This window comes from Magnolia sinica, chromosome 5 (assembly GCF_029962835.1).
Source record: "Magnolia sinica isolate HGM2019 chromosome 5, MsV1, whole genome shotgun sequence".
Lineage (NCBI taxonomy): Eukaryota > Viridiplantae > Streptophyta > Magnoliopsida > Magnoliales > Magnoliaceae > Magnolia > Magnolia sinica.
The window spans coordinates 36,521-45,300 of record NC_080577.1 but is presented as its reverse complement, the minus strand read 5'-3'; positions in this window follow the sequence as shown (position 1 = coordinate 45,300).

Here is an 8,780-nt window from a genome sequence, read left to right as displayed (position 1 = left end):
TATTGATATCCTCATTTCTTAAGCGTGCCCTAGATGGCTGTGGTTGTTTGCTCCTCCTTTCTAGTGGCTTGCTGCCTGTCTTTATATTGTTTTTGCTGTTGTTTTGTCTCTATGCCTTCTTGGATGTTGAATTTTAATTGGGCTTCGCCATTGTAGCCTTGTAGTTGGGTTTGGCCCTTTCTTGGATGGTGATAATAGATTCCTGCTCAACTTCGAAAGAGCTAAAAAAAACCCACAAAAGGCACATCTACTGCAGGCGCATCTGGGCGGTGATAGGTGGAGGTAAAAGCCTTGCCTGGACCCGGGCCCAGGCGAGGCACAAGAGGTCCAAGGCCAAAACACTTGGGGCGTGTACCTGGGTGGACCCTCGAGTAATCCACCACTCATCCATCTGAATCATGTTCAACTTGCTGTCGTTATTCCAGTGCTTGTAATGAAATACGTCACCAGAGGCACATATTTATTATTATTATTATTATTTTTTCTGGTGCTGTCTATTTGGCATCTCAGGGGAATGTTCCTTGCCCAATACAGGCTGGACGTGGACGGCTTGGGCCAGTACATCTAGTTTTATCCCTAAGTTTGTTTATCTGGCCCATTTCACTTGAGAGGCATTCTGGTTTCTCTGCCCAGTGCCCAATTACAAACCGTTCTTGTTTCATCGCCACTGCACTTTTTGACTCTGTTGTTGGTGATCATCTGCATCATACTTATGACCATCAATTCAGTTGTGGAAATTCAGAAGTGTGCACTCACTCTCTTCTTGTATGACTTCGTTATTGTGTGGATGGATGTCCTGGATTACGGATCATACAGCTGTCTTTGGTGCCGATTAAGAAAAAGCGCCCACACAGAGACATAAAAGGTCCGTGAGCTGCCTCTAGATTGCTGTTGCAACTAGTTTTGGAGTTTCAGTCACTCCCATATTACAGGTCAAATGCATCCTGCTGACTCTTCTGGTTGGTCTACAGCGATATTCAAGTGGTGGTGACAGAAAGTTGCCTTTGGTTGAAAACAATGCGCATGTTTGGCAGCGTGGATTGGAGCACCTATGGAATCAAGGGGAGATTCGGTTTGTTTGGCAGCATGGATTTGAAATCACTCCATATGTTGTGATTTATAATGAAATGCCTTTTGTTGCTTATTTATTTATTATTATTTAAGCAAGAGAGTCCACACAACACGTGGATGATAGACAAACAATCAAATTATTGACTACACTAGAATTACATCAATAGAATGATCTAAATGGCTGCTGGTTAAAAAACTAAAACTGCTCGAATGTGATTTTATGCTTGTGGCTCATCCAAAGCATTTCAATGGATTTATTATACTCATTTGGTCACCTATCACTTTTCTACACTAATGTGGGATATTAAAGTTGATTTAGTAATCAAGGCTAAATTCTTATAAAATATACCATAAATTTTCAATGCATTTCCATTTTTGGATTTAAGTACATTCTAAATACCAGCAGCCAAAGACAGCTAATTCGTGATTTGGATTCTAGTGTATTCCGATTACATGTTCTCAAACCCAAGGCTCATTGGTAGACACTCTCTTCCAACACTTAGATCATGGGATTGAGTGCTCACGTGGTGTGAGGGTGAGATCATGGGATTGAGTGCTCATGTGGTGTGAGGGTGTGTATGTGGTGAGAGTTAAAAAAGGTAGGTGTTTGAAAAGAGCAACAAAAGGCATTTGTAACTCAGAACTAATAGAACCACTAAGTTAGCTATTCACTTCCATGTGGGACGGTGTTTTAAAACACTAATAAGATAATATTATTGATGTAGGTACTAGTGAGACCTCAGATGGGTAGGCATAGATCGGCTTGAGCCACCGTTGTTATATTTTGGAGGATATGATGAAAACTGAAAACTTTACATTTTAATCATCTTGGGTATGTATATTGCAGCTTGTATAATTCTCATTTTGGACAACCATCATTATTAGAGTTGTATTTTTAAGTCTTAACCTTGTATTTATGAATTTTTATTATCTCTACTTTACTTTGGTTTTGCTAAGTTGAATTGCACAACTTTGATCATTCGTGTATGGAATGAATGTGAATTGAATGAGGATACATGCACATTTTATTAAATTAACACACGGGAACTTGGAATCAAAGTTTATGTAATCAGAGTGCCGAATTTCGAGGCGTTACAATGTGCAGAAGAAATAATAAAGAACGAAATGATCTAGAGCAACCTAAGGGTTAATTCCAATAATAGATAAAATTGTGAAAAGTACATTGAACTGCTTCACTCACATGCAACAAAGGCAAGAAACCGATCCAATAAGATAAAGGAAACATCATCATATTGTCTGGCATGCCATCGCTGAGTACATACCTTCTACTAAAAGTAGCCCCAAATGGATGGCTTATGACTTTGATCATCAAGTCAAAAATATCACACAATGTTGATAGGTTCCCAACTCACGATCAACTAGATCCATGGATCAAGCAAAAACCAATTCAAGAAACTCATTTTTTTAAAATAATTTTTTGTTCTAACATGGATCAAAATTTTCCAAATACTCCTAAACACATCTTAAAATTAAAACAAAAAGTTAAAAAGGAAGAGCAAAGAATCATTGATTACCTATACCTAAAACTCCAAAATAAAGAAAAATTAAATAGAACTGAAAATTGAATGGGGAAATTATGAACTTACCAACATGGTAAGGTTACCAAAATGGTAAGGACTCAACATCTGATTTCCAAGTCTTCATAAATTGGCATCGACCCCCATATTGAAAACAATTTCCTCAAGAATATTGAAGAAAAGGTGAAATAAAAAAAAGTAGCTGAACTCAAAAAATGACCTGATTTCTGCTTAAAAAATGACCTGATTTCCGCATAAAAAATTCAAAATTTGTGGGATTGATTGAAGTAGCATTGCTTTCTTACTAATGAAAATGATTTCCCTTGACAATATTGAAGAAAAAAGATTCCGATGAGTGGTGTCAGCCCTAACTTAGAACTCCAAAATGGGCCCATTTTGACTCCGAAAATTAAAATTTGTCCTATTGGTTTATGTAAAAAGGCTTTCTAATTTAAGAAAACAAATTCCCCTAACAATATCGATGTAAAAAAATAAAATAAAATCGGATAAATAGTAGTTTAAACTTTTTAATGTCCAAACACTTGCAATTGAAAATTTTTAGGTCATAAATTTTTTGGATGAAGATGATATCTGTGTTTTCCTTTCATGTTTATAGTGACGCATGTAGTGACGCTATAGTTCCACTTGTTACTGATTGAAGAGAGAGCGTGGCAGATATCTCGAGAAATGGTAATGGATTGGTTACTCCCCTGCCACCAGCCCGTGGCTGATGGTCGGTGCTCTATAAGCCCCACCATGATGTATTTGTTTCATCCATTCTTCATCCATTTTTAAATATGCTTCAGCCAAAAAATGAGAGGTATATAAATCTAAGTTGGACCACACCTAAAGAAAACAATAGTAATTGGATATCCACCATTAAAAGCCTCCCAAGCCCACTGTACTGTTTATTTCACACCCAATCTGTTTATTAGGTCATACAGGCCAGATGAAGGGAAGAAACAAAGACCAACTTGATCCAGAACTTTTATGCCCCCAAAAGGTTTTTAATAGTCGACATTAATTCAACACTGTTTCCTGTAATGTGGGCTAATTGAGATGTTTATATATCTTATTTTTTGTTTCATACCATATAATGATCTGTAAATATAGATGGACGGCATGGATCATCATGGTGGGGCCCAAAGAGCACCGACCACCAGCCAGTGGTTGCCACTGGTTGGTCGCAAGGGGAGTAGCCAATCCGTTTCCGAAATGAAATACATTGTTCGTACTGTGCAGTGCTCGCGGACTGCCAGGCTAAGAAGCGGACTGCGTACTGAGTAAACTCTGTGGGCCCATCGTAATTTATGCATTGTATCAACTCCGTCCATCCGTTTTGTAATATGAATTTATGTATTTAACCCAACTATTAAGAATATCCAAAACTCAAGTAGACCACACCACCGGAAACAGTATCAATTGAAGTCCACCGTTGAAAAGTTATTGGGGGCCACAGAAGTTTTAGATCAAGCTGATGTTTGTTTTCTCCATTCATCCGTATATATTTTCTATTATGAACAGTTTGGATGACAAATAAACATCACTGGAGCCTTGGAAAAGTTTCAACGGTGGAAATAAATGCTTCCACTGTTTCCTGTGGTACGGTCTAATTGAGGTTTTGGTATACTTCAATTTTGGGTTTAACCCCTAAAATGATCTGGAAAAACGGACGGACGGCATGGATAAACTAAATGAATTAACAGTGGGCCAAACAGAGTTTACTCAGTGCGATAAGAGCGTACTTCCGATTTCGCTGCCAGGGTATTCTATCATTCTCATTCGAACAGTCGTGCGGCTCGAGGATTACGTAGCTTTTCTATCGATGTCACTGGTGTGAAATGCGAAATATTGGAGGCCGATTTCCTTCATAAGCCTTTAGCAGCTGGGATGCTTGGTGGGGCCAATATGATGTTTCTTAGATATCCAATCCGTCCATCCGTTTTTTCCAAAACTCAAGTGGGCTGACCGTGAGGAAACAGTGGAGATTCCGTGACCACCGTTTAAACATTCAGGGCCTTTTTGGCTGGGCGTATTGGATGGGATTGAAAGGGATTAGGGTGGATAGGTTTTTTTAATCCAGCGGAGCGTCCGTACTGAGGTATGTTTGGGCGGCAAGGACGATGGCAATGGAGGGTGGATTTGGATCTGGATTTGGGATTTCCTTGCTGGATTTTTCGCGGGGTTAATGGTATTTCTCGCGGCCCACTGTGTATATGTATGTAAATCCACTCCGTCTATCAGGTGAAAACCCGTATTTAAACCATAAATACTAAATATAGATTCCTATTGGTCACACCAATGGCAACAATTCTGGTGTATCATGTGGGATATGTTGTAATCTCATGCCCGTCCAAACACGACAGGGGTTGGATAGGGCAAATCCCGTCCGCCCGTCCAAACATCCCAGCACATTATGAATACCATGGGATTGCGAGCGGGAACGGATTGGCTACTCCCCCTAACAACGGCCAATGGCTGATGGTCGGTGCTCTGTGGGCCCCAACATGACGTATGTATTTCATCCATGCCGTCCATCTATTTTTCCATATCATTTTATGGTGTAATAAAGAAAATGAGTTATATCCAGATCTCAAGTGGACCACATTACAGGAGACAGTGTTGAATGAGCGTCGACCATTAAAACCCTTTTGGGGGCCATAAAAGTTTTGGATCAAGCTGATCTTTGTTTTTTTCCCTTCGTCTGGGATTTTATGACCTAATCAACAGATTTGATTTCAAATAAACAGTACAGTGGGCCTTAGGAGTATTTTAATGGTGGATATCTAATCACTATTGTTTTCCTGTGGTGTGGTCCACCTGAGATTTATATACATCTTATTTTTGGGATCAAGGGCTAAAATGATCTTTAATAATGGATAAACGGAATGGATGAAACATATACATCATCGTAGGGCCCACAAAGCACCGACCACCAGCCACCGGGTTGGTGGCACGGGGAGTAGCCAATCCATTTCCATTGCAAGAAATTACGCAGCCAGTAATACAATCCAATCCCATGGGATTTGCCTGTCCAAACACGCCCTAATATACCACAAAAGTCTCGTATCAGGTTAAATTTCTTGTGTTTTCACTTCATCCAAGTGTGAATAACGTATAAACGGTTTGAATGGCATAAAAACCTCGAGGTGGAGCCCAGAAAGGTTTCAACGGTACTAAACCCTTTATATAATTTTCCTTCGCCTTTAGTTTTGGATCCACGTGATTTTCATCCTAATGTCCTAAAATATTTTGAAAAAACGGATAAACAGGGTGGATTTTTGGCCCCAACTACATCCCAGCGCAGGACTTCAGGCGAAAGGCTTTAGCAGAAATTCACATCCCATAGATTTCCCATGCTTCCAACGGTTTACTTACCTTTTCTTTCTGCTTTGTTTAAATTCCTTCCGAGAAATATACTAGCGACCCACTTTTATCTGACCACCCAAACCCTCTCTCTCTCAACTCTTCAGAAACCCTCCGTTTGTTTCTCTCAGCAGTCTTTTCTCGCTTGATGAAACTTACGGAAACAAGCCCGATTTTAAGGAAGCGGATTGGTCGGTGGCGGTGTCCCACACATCAGCTATATAGATGATGTATTGACGTCAGCAAGTTCTGTGGGTCCCATCATGAGGTATGTGTTATATCCAAACCGTTCTTCCATTTTTTGAGCTCGTCGTAAGAATTGAGATGAAAAATAAAACAGATCTAACGATCAAGTGGACCACAGTGAAAAAAGAAGTGGGGGATTGAACGTCTGCCATTGAAACATTTTTGGGGTTCACAGAAGTTTTGGATCAATATGAAATTTGTTTTTCCTCTTCATCCAGTTCTTTGTGACGTTATGAACAGATTGGATGGAAAATAAACGTTATGGTGGTCCCTACGAAATTTTTAACGGTGACAATCATGATCTCAACTGCTATTTGTGGTGTGGTCCTGTTGATCTTTGGATATGATTCATTTTTTGGGTAGCGCACTAAAATGATCTTGAAAAATGGATGAACAGTGTGGATATAATAAATACATCATTGTGGGCCCATGTAACTTCGATCGAGCTCGAGGAGTGCCAGCGCTCGTCTTCGCACGACACATACCTACACCAGCTATATAGCCGGTGTGTGGTAGACCAGCCAATCCGCTTCCGATTTAAAGGAGCTCGATCAAGGGACCCATCTCCCGTATCCGGACCCACCTCCGCGACAGTGTTCCATCATCAATGTTGATTTCGACCACTACCAGCAGTTCCACCTCATCCGGCTCCATCTCAGCCAAGGCAGCTTGATTGCCGAAGGAATGCTAACGATTCGAGGCCTGGGCATTCGTGATTGAATTCTGGTGGGCCCCTACACTCGTGCAGAGGGATTGTCTTTGTACAATTGGGTGATTACAATCTCACCCGCCAAATGGAGCTTGCAGGATCAACAGGCTGCTGTGCTGATTTGCCTCGGGCCGTTGGTGGAGGCGGTGGGGTCATGCTATGAGGTGGTGAGGTTGGATCCTTCATATTGTCAGGTGCATCAACTACTGGTGTGGACTGTAACCGCGGTAAGAGATACTTTGAACTGCATTGCTTTTGTTCTTTTGTAGTTTTAATTGCTGTGGTTAATTGTATTTTGGGAGATGGATGCTGTTTTTGGGAACTGCATTGCATCAGCAACATGTCTGTTCCTTTAATCTGCATTTATATTTTTTAATGTTTGGTTTTTTTTTTTTTTTTCCATTTTTTAAGTCTGTTAAAGAGATTTGGTGCTCTACAGTGGAAAGGTCTGATCTGTTTGATGACGTAGATTCCTAGTTTCTTTTGAGGGTTTACATTGATGATAATTTTATTGCTAGGAGTAATTGGAATCATAGGGTTAGCTGTTACCCGAGCTTAGCGGGTGTTACCCTACCATGTGGGTCCTACCTTGATATATTTTTTTGTATATCCACGCTGTCCATCTGTTTTTCATAACATTTTACGAAAAGATCCCAAATCATAAGAAGATCCAAATCTCATGTGGACCATACCAGTAAAAACAATGATGAATAACTATTAAAAACTTTCTGTGGGCCATAAAACTTTTGTATCAATCTGATAGTTATAATTTACCTTCATCCATACCTTCTTCACACACATGTAAACCCTTTGGAAGTTTTGATGTTGAGATACTCAATCACCACTATTTCCTATGGTGTGGTCCACTTAACATTTGGATCTACGTAGTTTTTGGTAAATCATCCAAAATGCACTATAGAAATGTATGGGCGGGGTGGATATACATCAAATCATCAGTATGGGCCCCATGGTAGGGGTAACACCAAGCTGCTACTTGGGCAACACCTAATTCGCTCCTTCCATCTTTAGCCAAGTCCCGGGCTATCGAATCCGCGCCCCTTAGATGAGCTCTCTCTTTCTCTCGAAAATTTCCTCTCCCAGTTAACCCTAAAACTCTTTCCTTTTGTTTTCATCTGATTTGTCTTTGTAAGTTGAGGCGTTTGGATGGCAAACAGATTCTATGCAGCATTCTCTTGAAGGTCTCTCATGCTCTTCAACGATGAATGTAGAACCCGAATTAGCATTTTGCAATTGAGAATCCCTAATTAGGGATTTTCTATTTTCAACCTGTAAGTAGTGATTTTCAATCGTGAATCCCTAATTAGGGATTTTCTATTTTCGATCTTAATATTCAATGCTCATGATCGGACGATCCTAACAAAAATCAGTGCGTTGCAACCGCAACTAGGAACAGATCACCCGTTTTCGATATAAGAGCTGCTCAAAATGGATGGACGGTGTGGATGTAAGGCACATACACCATAGTGGGTCCCACAGATAGGGATCCACCAACCTCGGTAGATACGGGAATCCAGCGAAACCACGCCCCTCTCTCAGAAAGAAAACAGACAGTCTAGTGATCGGGTGGGCGATTTTGTTTCGTACAATTGTATCCAATTAACGATCGTGTCTGTTTGATTTTTGAGATCTCTACACGTGGATAGCCTGATAGGGGGTTCTAACGTGTGCACGTGTGAGTGACGTGTACTTATCATTTTTCTAGTCCATGGGCTGTAGCCTGTAGCTTACGTGTACCAACTTCAAATGTGGGTTCATCGTATACTCACTGGCGTCGAGCTTCCCAAACGGTGCATTATACAGCAGGGCCACATACACGGACACTTGCAGGC